The sequence below is a fragment of the Bubalus kerabau genome, chromosome 12, assembly GCF_029407905.1.
Source record: "Bubalus kerabau isolate K-KA32 ecotype Philippines breed swamp buffalo chromosome 12, PCC_UOA_SB_1v2, whole genome shotgun sequence".
Taxonomy (NCBI): domain Eukaryota; kingdom Metazoa; phylum Chordata; class Mammalia; order Artiodactyla; family Bovidae; genus Bubalus; species Bubalus kerabau.
In genome coordinates this window covers 81,206,021-81,221,172 of record NC_073635.1, presented here as the reverse complement: position 1 = coordinate 81,221,172, position 15,152 = coordinate 81,206,021, and the positions used below count along the sequence as shown (strand labels likewise).

The 15,152-nt window shown below is 45.9% G+C and overlaps 1 protein-coding gene across 10 annotated transcripts in view; it reads left to right on the top strand.

The window, feature by feature from the left end:
• Positions 1–15,152, top strand: part of GGACT (gamma-glutamylamine cyclotransferase) — a 47,198-nt gene that overhangs the window by 11,994 nt on the left and 20,052 nt on the right. Inside the window, exon 1 of one of the 10 annotated variants that reach the window (XM_055542957.1) lies at positions 7,607–7,730. The exons of 8 other annotated variants lie outside the window; for them this stretch is intronic. The gene's annotated coding sequence lies outside the window, so the exon portion shown is untranslated. Of the gene's footprint in view, positions 1–7,606; positions 7,731–15,152 lie in introns of those variants that run through there. One more of the 10 variants, XM_055542961.1, reaches the window with a different exon arrangement.

Genomic DNA, 15,152 nt, shown 5'->3' with positions numbered 1-15,152 from the left:
AGGCAAATAATGTAGTTTGATTTAAGTCTAGATTTCACTTTCTTCCACTTGAAAATGTAATTTCTTCCTGTTTTAACATCTTAAAATTCTCCAATGGTAACAACAAATATTAGTGAAATGTATCAGGTTCCACTTCTTCCCTTATTAGCTTAACCCTAAAAAATCCCAGATATTTACTCAGGAAAGCAGACTCCAGAGCAACTGTTGAAGCTTAACACAGATTTGATTCAGGGCCAGGAACTGCATAGACCTGTTTGTAGCATAGTCCATAATGAATCAACATGGGGACTGTGTGTTATTATGAAAGCATAATTGATACAAGTTGCATCATTTAAAAGTTAGTTTTCTTAAATTTAAAAGTGGTTTTTAAAAAACGTAAGATTTACTATCCTAACCATTGTTAAGTGTGCAGTTCAGTGTGTTTATAATGTTGCACACAGATCTCCAGAACTCTTTCATCCCGCAGAACTGAAACTCTTACCCGGTCAACAAGTCCCTGTTTCTTTCTCTCTGCAGCCCTTGGCAACCATCATTCTACTTCCTGTCTCTCTGAATTTGATGACTCTGGGTCCCTCCTATAAGTGGAATCGTAACAGTCTTTTTCTTTTTGTGATTGACTTATTTCACTTAGCACATTGTCCTCAGGTTCATCCATGTTGTAGTGTGTGCCTGGAGTTCTTTCCTCTTCAGGGCTGATGATCATGTATAGAGACCACATTTTGTTTGTTCGTCCATTGATGGACACTTGGGGGGATTCCACTTCTTACCTATTATAATATTATTTCATAATTATATAATGCATATATTACTGATGCAGAGAGGCCTTATTTATTCAGTTTTTTTTCTGTGTGTAAAAGGTTAAACTTCACCATAAAGGACACCATTCAACCAGGCTAGATGACTAGGATATGACTTTTTTTATGGATGAGTTAAAAAGGAGCTAACATCTATTGGACACAAGCTCTGTGCCAAGTACTTACATATCTGTGATACATTCTGTTGCTTAGTCCTTATGATAATTCTTTGATTTATCCTCTCTCAGAAGGGGACTGATACTAAAATCACCACGTGCCAGAATTTTGATGTACTGAATACATTGTCTCCTATAATCCCCATACATCGGTCTTGGAGGTGGGCATAATTAGCCCCGTTTTTTACGTGATGTAACTGTGGTTCAGAGGGATGAAACACCTTGAGCAAAGTCACACGGCTGAAGGCATCAGGGTTTCATCTGACGAGGAAGTGAAACACGTCCAGTGCAAAAGCACGTGTCCTTCAGTCTGCGGCCTGCGCCCCCGCTGACAGGAATAGCCGCTGCTCCTGCGGTCCTGGGGCTGCGCTCTGTCATCTTCTCTGAGGGTTCCTGTGCACCTAGCATGACTCTCCTTGGGATTTAAAAACCTAGAGCTGGGGCCAGTTTGAACCCCCAGGGCAGTGTGAGGCAGAGAGAGGTGGGGCTGGACAGTGGCTGACTGCTGTGAACCCTCTGAGTGTGTTACCCCGGCCCTAGTGGCTGCAAACAACATATACCCGCCCACAGTTTGGGGGGTGAGGGTGAGACTCGGGGGGCCACTCTGCCGGGTGGCTGTAGCTCGGGCTGGCAGGACTGTGGTTGCTCCAGGCTGACTTGGGGGGATCTGAGTTCACCCACGTGACAGCCCGCAGGCCTTGGGTCCTCTCTGTCTCTCTTGGGAGACCTCAGTTCCTCTCCGCATGGGTATCTCCTGACTTAGGCTTGTCACTGGCTTTCCAGAGAGCAAGGGGCTCAGATGGAGCCAGGGTCTTGTTATAACCCAGCCTCGGAGGTGACAGCCCATCAGTTCCTCTGTGTTCTGTTTGAAGCGAATCCCTGGACCCAACCTTCACCCGAGGGGCAGGATCATGGGGGCCATCTGAGAGGCTGCCCACCGGAGCACCAGGCTGGGACTCGGGAGCGCAGACCACTTGGGGGTGTTCATCCAAGATGTGACCAAGTGCGGGAGGAAGGGGGAGGCCTTGTTAACAAGCAGTCAGGGGAAGGAGAAGAGATGGGAAGGACCAGGTGGTTTGAGTGCTACCCAAGTGACTCGTGTGCAGCCGCCAAGCAGCATCGTCTTCAGAGTCTTCCGATGAGATGTGGACCGTGTACAAAACTACCCGTGCTTTCTTACTGCTGACCGGTCAGCAGATCTGTTCCTGGATTTCAGTCATGAGAAACCAGCTTCTGCAGAGAGGGCTTTGCGGGACCCCTTTGTACCAGGAAACACATGAGGGCTACTAGGCAGTTACCTTGTTTTAACACAGGTTTTCAAGTCGCAAAGTACCGGGGCTTTAACTTTTCAGTCTCATCTTACAAGTGCCACTGTGCCTGGACTTTCCGTAGTGAGACACATTATTCGGTGGCCAGGCATCTGAACCAGGCTCCACAATTATTACGCGTCCTCTCATGGGTCCGCACTACGTCCTTTACTCATGATGTCGGAAGGATTGTGTTTCTCCTTCTTGAAATCTACCCCCTTTGAAGTCTGACCTGAACATAAATTACGTGAAAGAATGATGTATTCACAGATCTTGGATATTTAGTTGCAGGTCACGTTATCCGCAAGCCAGTCTAAAAATTAACTGAATTTGGGGAGGAGACGGGGGACTACAGGGCCAGAAGATTGAGGGGGTTGATGACAGGCCATCACTCGTGAACTGTTACATCCAGAGAAAGAGTATTTCAGGTTTATGTCGCTCCAGCCTTTTCCTTGCATCACTATGTTCAAAATTAAAAAGCAAATGTGAAAAACCATCCTTTAAACCTGTGTGATTCCTGAGACTGCGGCTCCCTGGGTGCTGGCTGAAGCTGTGAGCTGGGCAGCTGGGCTCCCTGCCCGCGAGGGCCTGGCCGCGGCCGCCGTGGGCACACCCGGCTGCGCTTCCGGCCCGTGAGGGCCTGGCTGCGGCCGCTGTGGGCACACCCGGCTGGGCTCCCTGCCCGCGAGGGCCTGGCCGCAGCCGCCGGGGGCACACCCAGCTGGGCTCCCTGCCCGCGAGGGCCTGGCCGCGGCCGCCGGGGGCATACCCGGCACAGAGCACGCACGGCCCTGCACTGTGTTATGCTGGTGACACCAGGTGTCGAGAGGAGAAAGTGTAAGCTCTCCCACAGCGTTAAAGTGGTTGGTTTTGTTGCTTCGTATTTACACATAGGCCGGCCTGGAATCACAAGAGAGTAAACATAAACTGTTTACTTAGGAAAGTGTATATTCAGAGCTTCCCTGGTGGCTCAGTGGTAAAGAATCTGCCTGCCAACGCAGGGAACGTGGGTTCGATCCCTGGTCCAGGAAGCTCCCACATGGTGCAGCGCAGCTAAGCCCAAGCGCCGCAACTACTGAGCCTGTGCACTAGAGCCCGGGAGCTGCAGCTCCTGAGCCCATGCCCACAGTTGCACAGCCCGATGCCCAAGAGCCTGTGCTCCACAACCAGAGAGGAGCCCACGCAGCAACGGAGACCCAGAGCCAAAAATAAAGATTAAAAAGAAAATGTACACGCAGAAGTATTGTTTAGGGAACGGTCTCATAGCTACACAAAATACTAGGGAAATCCAGAGGACTAATAAGCACTAGATTTGAAAAGGGCCACCTTATAGTCAGCCTGAGATATGTTTGATTCGGTGTTATCTTTGTTTTTATGTATTTTTTTTTTCCTTTTTGTATGACTTGGACTTACAACATTTTTCTAAGAAAAGATGTATATTTGCACATATGTTGGTGTTTGGAAAATTTGCTTTTCTTGTTAATTAAACTTTGCATATAGATGAAGTCTAAGAGAACATCTTTGCTAGAAAGTCTTGGGAAAATCAGCTTTCCTTTGCGGTTTTTACAGTATACAGAACATGATGAATCCTCTTTAATCCATAAGTTAGGGATTGTTCAACAGCATCAATATAGACTGAAAGACCTTATTCACAAAAGGCAGGGTGTGGAAGCAATCTAAGTGTCTACCAGCGGGTGACTGGGTGAAGAAAATGTGTGTATCTGTATATGCATGTGTACAGTATTTCATTATATACATGGGATTATACACACACATGTATGTAAATTTACTCAGCCATAAAGAAGGCAGGCCTGCCATTCACAGCAGCATGGATGAACCTGGAGGATGTTATGCTAATATTTCAACCAAATATTTACTGGGAAGCTGCTTTGTTGTAGTTTATTTTTTTGTGGTCAAAATAGAGACAGTTGGCTAAAGGAGCATTCCCAGGACCAGATGAATGAGCCCATTCACATTCTCCACACAGGTTTTGTTCCAGGGGAACAAGTCCAGTGGGTCTCTGCCCTTCAGAGGGTTGGCAGGAGGGAATAACTGGAAGGTGGGGTGGAACGCTCAGATGCGAGGGACTGAGGAGGCTTTGGGACAGAGCAGGACCAAGCTGGGGAGTGCAGGGTGGGTCGGATTTGGGGGGAAGGTGTCAGTGTGGGGTCCTGGGTAATTGTCAGAGGTTGTCACTGAAAGGCTCTGGGCAGGGCTGGGGGCAGGGGCTAAGTTGGTGGGGCTCAGGCCACAGTCATGGGAGGGAGGGAGCGTGGCTGGGCTGCCCGACAGCTGGACAGGACATGGGCGTCACGCTCGGCCTCAGGAGCTCAGTGTGGCTCGGGGGTGAGGGTGGTGGGCGAGAGGATCTGCAGGGAGAGGCTGGCTGGGGATGTAACTGTTCGAGGCGGGTACGGGCAGAGGCCACAAGAAAAGGGCACCATGCAGGCAGCCTGGGGAGTCTGATGCTGATGAGGGAGAGTTGGGAGAAGAGATGGTGCGGAGAGGCGAGCGGGGGCTCCAGCTCAAGCCGGGCCAGGGCGAGGGGCCAGGGTACCCCCGGGGGAGCAGTCGGGGCAGCCCCCCAGCCGGGGCGCTGGGTGGAGGCTGATGGAGGGGGCTCTCCGCATGGAGGATGGAGGGGTGGGTGCCTGAGGCTGCTCAGGGGCAGAGACACCCGGACGTGGGGCTCGGACCCTGGAGCTCATCCCTCTTGGTTCTGGAGGCCGCAGGCCCGACATCCAGGTGCGGCTCCTCCCCAGGCTCGAGGGCCGGTTGGCTACGCCATGGTTTGCTCTCCTTGGCTCTGAGCTGGCCGTGAAGCCAGGAGGTGGCTATTTGAAAAGAATCTCCTGTTTATTCGACAGAAATTTCCAGATACATGTATTAGTGTGAAATAAATCTGTGTACACCTTGATGTGTTTGCTAAACAGGAGAAACAGTAAAAATGAAGTAACCGGAAGGAAAAAAATTTCTCCCTGTGTGCTCACGTGGCCTCTCCTCTGGGCCAGTGCCCGTGGGCAGCCAGGTCTTTTAAGGCCTCAGTCCTGTTGCAGTAATGTCCCCAGTCACCCACGCTAACATATTCACCTCTTGAAAGACCCCATCGCTGGGGCAGTCACAGCCTGACTTCAGCATGTGAGTTTGGAGGGACACAGTTCATTCAGCCTGTAATGGATGTAAAGGTAATCTGTCCAAGTATGATTGGATAAACTGCTTACGATTCAGGATGAGGAACCCTTTGACCTTGCCCTGTGTTTTCAGAGTGGGCTGGGGCAGGGGATAAATGCACTGAACTCTGGAGGCAGCCAGTCCACACCTACTGGCTGTTTGGCTTTGGGCAAGTCCAGAACTTTCTACCTACACTCTTGTCTCAGTTTTCTCATAGGTAAGATGGAAATGAAGGTGCCTGCTTCAAAGGTTGCTATGAGGATTAAATCGGTTAAGACATACGAAGCTCTTGGAGGTGTACCTGGTTCCTAGTGAGTGCTGTCTAAGCGCTGGTTGTGGTTGTCGGTTACACAACCCTCCCTTTGGAGAGGGTGGTGTTTATGCAGAACTAAAGTGTGTATATGAGGCTGGAAATCGACGTGTTACCCTCCCTGAACTTTGTTGTATAGAATGTCTAGAGTCGGTGGGCAGGGGCTTCTGACGTCATGAAAAAATTAAACAGCGCTTCCGTGTACCTCTGGTCATTTGACCTCGTGGCTGAGCCTGTGATTTAGGCAGGATGGGAGTTTGCTCCCAGCGAGGCTGAGTGCAGTCCCCCAGGGGCGGCCCTGGACACAGTCCTTTAGAACCCTGCAGCCAAGTGTAGCCTAGAAGACGCCCCAGCCCGCGAGCCTTCCGCTGTCTTCTCAGGGCAGGGAGATTCTGGAGGGTGATCTTTTGAGTAGAATTAATAGCATTCTTTGTTGTTTGTGTCATTCAGAGTATAACTCTACTGTCCGTGGTCTCGATGTTTGTGTCCTCCCACCAAGACTCATATGTTGAAATCCTGACCTCCAGCGTGATTGTATTTGGGTGTCGGGCCTTTGGGAGGTGATTAGGTCATGAGGTTGGAGCCCTCATGGGTGGGATTAGTGCCCTTATAAAGGGACCCCAGAGAGTTCCCTGCCCCTTCCGCTGGGCGAGGACACAGCGCGATGCCCTCTGTGAACCAGAAGGTGGGCCTTCACTCAGCACTGAGTCTGCTGGTGCCTTGAGCTCAGACTTCTTACCCTCCTGAACTGTGAGGAATAAATGCGGTTTATCAGTCAGCCTGTTCATGGTAATTTTCTCAGAGCAGACTAAGACAGACTCCTGTTTGTTAAGTCCCTGCCCTTGGAAGGCTCCATGCGGGCGCTTCACCTGTGCCGTCTCAGGGGTGCCCACCCGCCTCTGGGAGGCACGACTGAGCATCTGACGGAGGAGGACACTGAGGCTCAGCTGTCCCGTCGCGTGCCAGTATCAGTGCCCAGGCCAGCCTGATCCCGAAGCCAGGTGCCCCACTGGCAGCCCTCCCGCCACCCGGGGCCCGGGTGGGGGTGTGGAGAGCAAGCTCGGCAGCAGAGCGGCGAAGTTCTTCTAAGTAACAGGCTGTTGAAGAGAGCAAAGGAGGACCACTTGGAGATCATTTCGAAATCACATAGTTTAGGTGTTTCTATCACCAGGGAAGAGAGGCCTCGTGTCTCAGAAGAGCCCTCAGTGGCAAGACAAGCTCTAAACTGGGTCAGAAATGGGAGTAACAAGGCAAGAGGTAGGTCTAACCTCTTAATAACCATCAGGAATAAGCATCTCACAGGGGCAGTGTGTGACTATATTATGGAAATTTTGCTTATATGAGAAAACAAAAAGTAATAAAACAGAGTCCAAGAAAGCTTAGATATTAATAATTAATGGTGAGTTCAAGGAGGTTTAAATAAGTAACGGTGGGTTAATATCAGAACTTTAACTAGAAATACCAAACCCGAGAGGTGAAAGTGTCCCAGAAACATTAATGTATAATGAGACAGAGGTGAGTGTAGCCAAGAGCTCACTGCTGAGCCGAGTCCAAAGTCAGGGCGGAAAGAGGGGCCTGCTTCCTGGGACTGGGTACTTGAGACAGGTCATGGCTGATGGAGTCTGAGGGCCTGTGCTTGTGATGAAATGCCCCCCACCCCCCGACCCCCAGCCCTGGAGGAGACGGGGGAGGGTGCAGCCTGGGCCGTGGGCGATGTTCTAGACAGCAGAGATTTCTCCAGATACACATCAGTCTTGCTCGATCACATGTCCTGCTTCTTTAGAAAATAACTCAGTTGTACTGAGGACACTGTGTCCCAGGAACACACTTAGACATAAACAGAAAACTTGGACAAGAGTCTAGCAAAACAGAGGTCTATTCTGCGAAGAAATGAAATGCCTGTGACAGACCAAACCAAACCAAACGGGCAGGCAAGCCGAAGCGATCTGGCGGGGTCAGGGGTCGCTGGCAGGTGAAGTGGCTGTGGGTCCTTACCTGGGAGGGTCATGTGGGGAACAGTGCAGACGGGCCTCGCAGGTGCTTGCTGCCCTGGGGACTCCGTCTTCTGGGGGCCTGGCTGACCAGGGGGTTTCATGCATGCCACACAGCCATCCTGTCGAGGCTGGGACTTGACCCGGGGCAGTCTGTGCTGCCTCTGCAAACGGGCTTGCGTGGAGCTCCCCTGGGCAGAAGCTAACAGAGAAAGGCTTCTCAGCCATCTTCGTTCAAATTGGAGTGGAGAGGAATGGGCAAGTCACTTGGGCAAAGAAGACAAGGCCTATAATTCACAGGGTACGAATGTTTTACAAGAAGCAAGTAAAATCATGATGGGTAAAAGGGCTTTGTTCAAATGCTGATGTTTGATAGGCCTTTCAAAAAATAAATAGGCTTTATTGATTTGGGTGTGAAGAAATATACCCATTGAATAATTAAAGTTCAGTGAATTTTTTAAAAATATTCAGTGAGTTGTGACAAATGTACGCACCCCCAGAATTGCCACCATAATCAGACGCGGGACCATTTCCTTCAACCCAGAAGGTGCCCCCGTGCTCCTCTGTCGGGCTTCTCCCCGAGCCCTGCCCTCAGCAGAGTCTGCTCCGCTTCCTGGCACTTTGGTGCGCCATTTTCAGACGTCTTTGGACTCTTACGGCACATCGCCTTTTGTGCCTGGCTGCTTTCACTCAGCACATGCGTTTGAGATTTAGTTGTATTGTTCAATCTGTATCCCTCAGTTTGTTTATGGATATGCAAGTTGATGGGCATTTGGGTTGTTTCTAGCTATTGCCTATTATGAATAGAGCTGCCATAAACACTCATGCGCCGATCTTTATATAGATGTATGAAATCTTTTATGGTGGGAGTATTCCCAAGAGTGAGACTGCTCGGTTATATGGTGAATATATGTTTAACTATGAAGATTCTTCCCAAAGTTACTGCACCATTTTGCATTCCCAGAAGCAAGGGACAAGAGTTCCAGTTACCCTACATCTTTGCCACCACGACTTGATATTAGCAGTAATTTCAATTTTGCTCATTCTGGTGGGTGTATGATAGTATCTCATTGTGGTTTTCATTTTCATTTCCCTAGTGACTAATGATGTTGAGCATCTTTTTGGGTGCTTACTTGAGATTCATATATCATTGGTATAGTATCTGTTTGAATCTGTTGCCCATTTTTAATTGGCTTCTTTTGCTTTCTTCTTGAGTTCTAAGAGTTGTCTCTATATTCTGGACACAGGTCATTTATCCGATATATAATTTTTGTTTTCCAAACAATTTCTCCCACTCTGTTTGCCTTTTCATGTAATCCTGGATGCATTTTGAGGACAGAGTCTTCTGATTTTGATGAAGTCCAGCTTATCTAAGTTATTTGTTCTTCTTGTTTCCTAATAACAGATTTTCTTCTAGAATTTTAGCTCTTGCAGTTGGATACATTTTGAATTTAAGTATATTTATATGGTGTGAGATAAGAGCTGTAGTTCATTTTTCTTGCATATGGATGCATTGTTCAGCATCATCTGTTGCAAAGATGGTCCATTCTTGAATTGCCTTGCCACTTATATAAGAAACATCTAGCCATACAAATGTGCTCTACTTCTGGACTCTATTCTGTTCCATTGATTGTTTTTACCAGTTATTTTTATTGATATATAAATCACATACCATAAAATTCACCATATTAAAAGTGTACAGTTCATTGGTTTTTAGTATATTCACAAGATTATGCAACCACCACCACTGTCTAATTTTACAGCATTTTCATCACCCCCAAAAGACTGTTTCAGTGATTTTTTCCCCCAGATTCTCTGATATAATTGACAGATAATGTTGTTTATATTTAAGGTACAATGTGTTCAATTACACTTAATATACTGCAGTATAACTACCATCGTAGTGCCTCATACCATTTGTACTGTTGCAAATGGCAGGATTAAAATTTTAAATTTTTTCTTTTGATTTTTTCTTGACTAATTGTTCAGGAGTATATTATTTAATCTCCAAATATTTATAAATTTTTTCAGGTTTTGTCTTGTTGCTCTCTAGTTTCAAACCATTGTGGTCAGAAGAGATACTTGCTATGATTTCAGTATTCTTAGATTTGTGAATACTTGTTTTGTGACCTAGAATATGATCGATCCTAAAGAAAGTGCAATGGCGTTTGAGAATGTTTATTCTGCCACCGTTGGATGGACTATTCTGTATATATTTATTAGGTTGACTTTGTGGCTCAAGTCCAATGTTTCCTTGTTGATTTTTTGTCTGCAGGATCTATCCACTGATGAAAGTGGGGTCTTGAAGTTCTCTGCTATTAATTGTGCTGTTGTCTTAATTCACAGTTCAGGTCTGTTCCTATTTGCTTAACTTTAACAGTGCTCCCAGGTTGGAGGCGTATATATATTTATGGTTGTTATATCTTCGTGATGAATTGACCTCCCTCTTTGTCTCTAATCATTGTTGGCGTCTGTTTTGTCTGATTTTAAGTATCACTACTCCTGGTCTCTTGGTTTCCTCTTGCTTGGAGTATCTTTTCCCATCCCTTCACTTGGAGATTATGTGTGTCCTTAAAGCTGAAGTGAATCTCCTGTAGGCAACATATAGTTGGGTCTTGCTTTTGTTAAATCCCATCCAGGCAGTCCATGTCTTTCGGTTGGAAAATTCAGTTTGCATGTTAAGGTAATTATTGGTAGGTAACACTCCAGTACTCTTGCCTGGAAAATCCCATGGACGGAGGAGCCCGGTGGGCTGCAGTCCATGGGGTCGCTAAGAGTCGGACACAACTGAGCAACTTCACTTTCACTTTCATAAATTGGAGAAGGAAATGGCAACCCACTCCAGTGTTCTTGCCTGGAGAATCCCAGGGACGGGGGAGCCTGGTGGGCTGCCGTCTATGGGGTTGCACAGAGTCGGACACGACTGAAGCGACTTAACAGCAGCAGCAGCAGCAACAAACTCTTATTAATGCCATCTTACTGCTCTCTGACTGTTGTGTAGTTGCCTTGTTTCTTCCTGTCTTGTTGCCTTTCTCTGGTGGTGTGCTCCAGTTGCGTTCTCTTTATATTTCGTGAATCTGCTGTAGGTTTTTGCTTGTGGTTGCCAGGGGACTCATATAAAACATCTCACAGATATAAGTCTACTAGTACTCTGTCCTTTAACGTTCGTACCACAATTACGTGGTGAACACACCATATTACAGTGTTAGAGTATTCTGAATGTGGCTGTGTGTTGACTTTCACCAGTGTGCTGTATATTTTCATATGTTTTCATGATACTGAGTAGAGTGTGTTCCTTAAGCATTTTTAATAAGGCAGTTCTAAGGGTGATGAATTCTCAGCTTGTGTTTGGATAATTCCTTGTTTTTCTTTCATTTCTGAAGGATAATTTTGCCAGATAGAGTATTCTTCATTGGCAGTTTTTTGTTTGTTTGTTTTAGTTCCAGCACTTTGAATATATTAGCCCATGCTCCCCTAGCTCTCTGATGAGAAATGCACTGATACTTTAATGGGTGTTCCTTTATAGATTACAGTCGTTTCTCTTGCTGCTTTTAGGATTTTCTCTTTGTCTTTGATTTTTGAACGGTTTCATCATAGTGTATCTTAGAGAAGATCATTTGGGTTTGAAATGATGGGGTGACCTATATCTTCATGAACGTGGATGTCCAGATTTTTTTCCCTGGTTGGGTAAGTTCCCTGCCATTTTCCCTTTAAATAAGTTTTTTACCCTCTTCTCCCTTTCTTGTCTTTCTGGAACTCCACTAATTCACATATCAGTTCTTTTGCTGGGTTCCCTAATTCCCCTAGGCTCTCTTCGCTCTCTTGCACGCTTTCCTCTTTATCCTTCTGTGTCTGGGTCTTTCGGAGTCCTTTCCTCTAACTCGCAGACCCTTCTTCAGTGTGGTCTGTTCTGCTGGTGGTGCCCTCCGTGCACTTTGCATTTCCTTCTCTGAGTCCTTCAGCTCCAGAACCTCTTTCTGGTTCTTTTTTAATAATTTCTCTCTCTTTGCTGATTTTCTCCTTTTGTTCATATATTGTTTTTGTGATTGCATTGACTTGCCTTTCTGGGTTTTCTTGTAGCTCAGGTTTCCTTAGAACAGTTATTTGTAACTCTCTATTAATACATTTTAGAGCTCCGTGTACTTGGGTTTGGATACTGGGAAAGTATTGCTGCCCTGGTGGTGCCACATGTCCTTGATTGCTCACGTTTCTTGGCGTTCCGTGCTGCCGCTTTCACATTTGAGGTAGCAGTCACCTCCTCCCCTCTTTGCTAAGTGCCTTGATAGTTTCCGAAGCTCTCTCATAGCTTGTATGAACACACCAGCTCCACACCTCCTACTTGCCTTGTGGCAGGATTCTTAGGCTTGTGCGTCTTCTGATCTCCCAAAGCACCAGGCTGGCTGTTGACAGCCTCTCCTTTTCAGGAAATCGGTGCTGCAGCTCCAGTTTGTGCTTTCTCCCTGGTCTGCTTTCAGTGCGTGTCCCCTAGCCTTTCACCACATCTCGCTCTCAGGAGCACGTAAAGGGAGCTGTTCTGAGAGTCAAGGAGGTGTGGGCAAGGCAGGCAGGGTGCTGGGGGTGCCCACAGGCCAGGTGGGGGCTCCTTGGGTGAGGCTTCCCCAGCAGCTTGTAGACGGGCTTCCTGATGGAGTCCACAATGCAGACAGAAATTAAGGACCTCCGAGAATCTAATCTGCTCTTGTTCCCATCTGTCTCTGCCTCCAGTCCTGAAGGGCCTGATTTGATACCCTGGGTGCTGCAGGAGAGAAGTGTCTCTCTGACGGTCCCGCAGCTGGGCAAGCTGGGCGCTCTCCCTTTCCCCCGAGGGAGAAGGCCTTGTTTCGCCCTGGGTAGTCCAACCTGGGGGTGGTGGTGACGCTGGCATGGTCAGCCTGCCCCTCCTGGAGTCCAGGCAGGCTGTCCACACAGCACCGGTACGTCCAGGCATGTGGTTTTCTGCTCTGGGGGGCGCTGGAACCTCTCTGGAAAGCTGGATTCACCAGGCACTCTCGTCTGTAGGTGACCGCTCGTGTGAGTCTTCTGAGGTGCTCCCAGCTGGCGGCTGAGAAGGGTGGAGCCTCTCACGGGTCCCTGCTGGTTCCACAGCCCCCATTACCCATTGCACAGGTGGGCCAGACTCCTCCTGAGTCCCTGGGCGAATGGTGCTGGGCCCCCTGGTTCCCCAGAGGCACTTTTGTTGGTGGAAGGAGGCTGACTTTTGTTGTTGGAGGGGAACAAAATTGAGGGACGTCTGTGACACAGCACTCTCTTGATCTTGACGTGTGCTCTAATTCTGCAGTCGTCTGTGCGTGGCTCTGTAGTAGATACAGAAGTGCAAGCTTTGTTTGGCTTCTTCCATATTGTTTTTGCTATTCTATTCTCTAATTTGAACTTCTATTTATATTTTAAAATCAGCTCATCAATTTCTTAAAAAAAAAAAACCCAGAACCTATTGTGATTTTCATTAAGATTATGTTGAATCTATAATTCAGTTTGGGGAGGATTATCATTTTTACAGTATTGAGTTCTGATCTGTGAGAACATGGTCTATCTCTCCATTTATATATTTAATTTCTCTCAATACTGTATAAAATTTTTATTTACAGGTCATATTTTGTTAATGTCCATATGTTGTTCATATTTTTTGGTGCTATTGTAAAGGATACTAGATTTCTAAAGTTCCCGTTTTTAGTATATTTTATATTTTAAAATACACTAGTTCTCTGCTAGTATACAAAAATACAGTTAATTTTTGTGTATTGCCCTTGTATGCTAAGACTCTGTTAAATTCACTTATTGGTTCCAGTAGCTTTTGTCAGTTCTTTAGGATTTTTAATACAATCATGTTAGCTGTGAACAAAGATAGCTTCTTTTCCTCCAGTGTATGCCTTTTCTTCATTACTCTGCATGTGTGTTAAGTCACTTCAGTTGTGTCCAACTCTTTGCAATCCAATGAACTGAAGCCCGCCAGGCTCCTCTGCCCATGGAATCCTCCAGGCAAGAATACTGGAGTGGGCTGCCATGCCCTGCTCCAGGGGATCTTCCCGACCCAGGGATCAAGGCCATGTCTACTTCTCCTGCAGTGGCAGGCGAATTCTTTACCACTGGCACCACCTGGGAAGCCCTTCTTACTCTGGCTAGGCTCCATATCCTGTGTTGAATAGAAGTGGGAAGAATGGAATCACTGCCTTGTTTCCAGTCTGAAAAAGTGAAAGTCGCTCAGTCATGTCCAACTGTTTGTGACCTCATGGACTATACAGTCCATGGAATACTCCTGGCCAGAATTCTGGAGTGGGTAGCCTTTCCCTTCTCCAGGAGATCTTGCCAACTCAGGGATCGAGCCAAGGTCTCTCACATTGCAGGCAGATTCTTTACCACAGAGAAGTATTTGATTATTTATTAAAAGGGGTGTTAGCTGTAGGATTGCTGTTTATCAGATTGAGAAAGTTCTCTTTTATTCTTTGTTTTCTGATAATTTTTATCATGAATTGTTGAATTTTGTCAAATAATTTTTCCTGCATGTGTTGAGATCATTGTGAGGTTTTTCTGTTTAAATCTGTTGATATGGTGATTCATTGATTGGTTTTCAAATATTAAGCTTAATTTACATTCCTCAGATGAAACAGTCCTTGGTAATGATGTATCATCCTTTTTACATATTGCTGGATTTGATTTGCTAATTTTATTCAGGACCTTTTTTTTGTTTATGTTCATAAAAGATTGGCCAGTAGTCTTCTTTGCCATGAATGTCTTTATTTGGTTTTGTTGTCAGGGTAATATTGACCTCATAAAAGAAGTTGTGAAAGGTTCCTTTCTCTTCTATTTTCTGGAAAAGTTTATTTAATTTCACATTTTTATACTTAAATGTTTGGTAGAATTTACCAATGAAGCCATGTACCTCTCCAAGTAAAAGTTCATAGATATAGTTATTCAGCTTATTTTCCTTTAGTGACATTTGACTGTGTCTTTAAAGGAATTTTTCTACTTTAAGTTTAAAATTTACTGGTATAAAGTTGTTCACTATATACATTTATTACCCTTTAATGTTTGTAATATATAGATAGATAGATGTCCCATCTCTGATTTCTTATACTGATAATTCAAATTTTCTTTCTTTTTTGGTTGGAGAGCATAGAGGTAGAGTGACTAGTACAATGATTCTCACATATCTATTACCCAATCAATAATGATCAACATTTTGCCACAGTTCATTAATCCTTTTTTTTTACTTGAAGTATTTTAAAGTTCTATTTTACAACTTCTAGATAGTTCAGTATGCATCTCTTAAAAAGTAAGCATTTTTTTAATAGAACCATATGCCATTAGCTATTCCTAAAACTATTAACTGTGATTCCTTGGTGTCATCTTTTACTTATATATATGCCTATAGGATTTTCCTGATT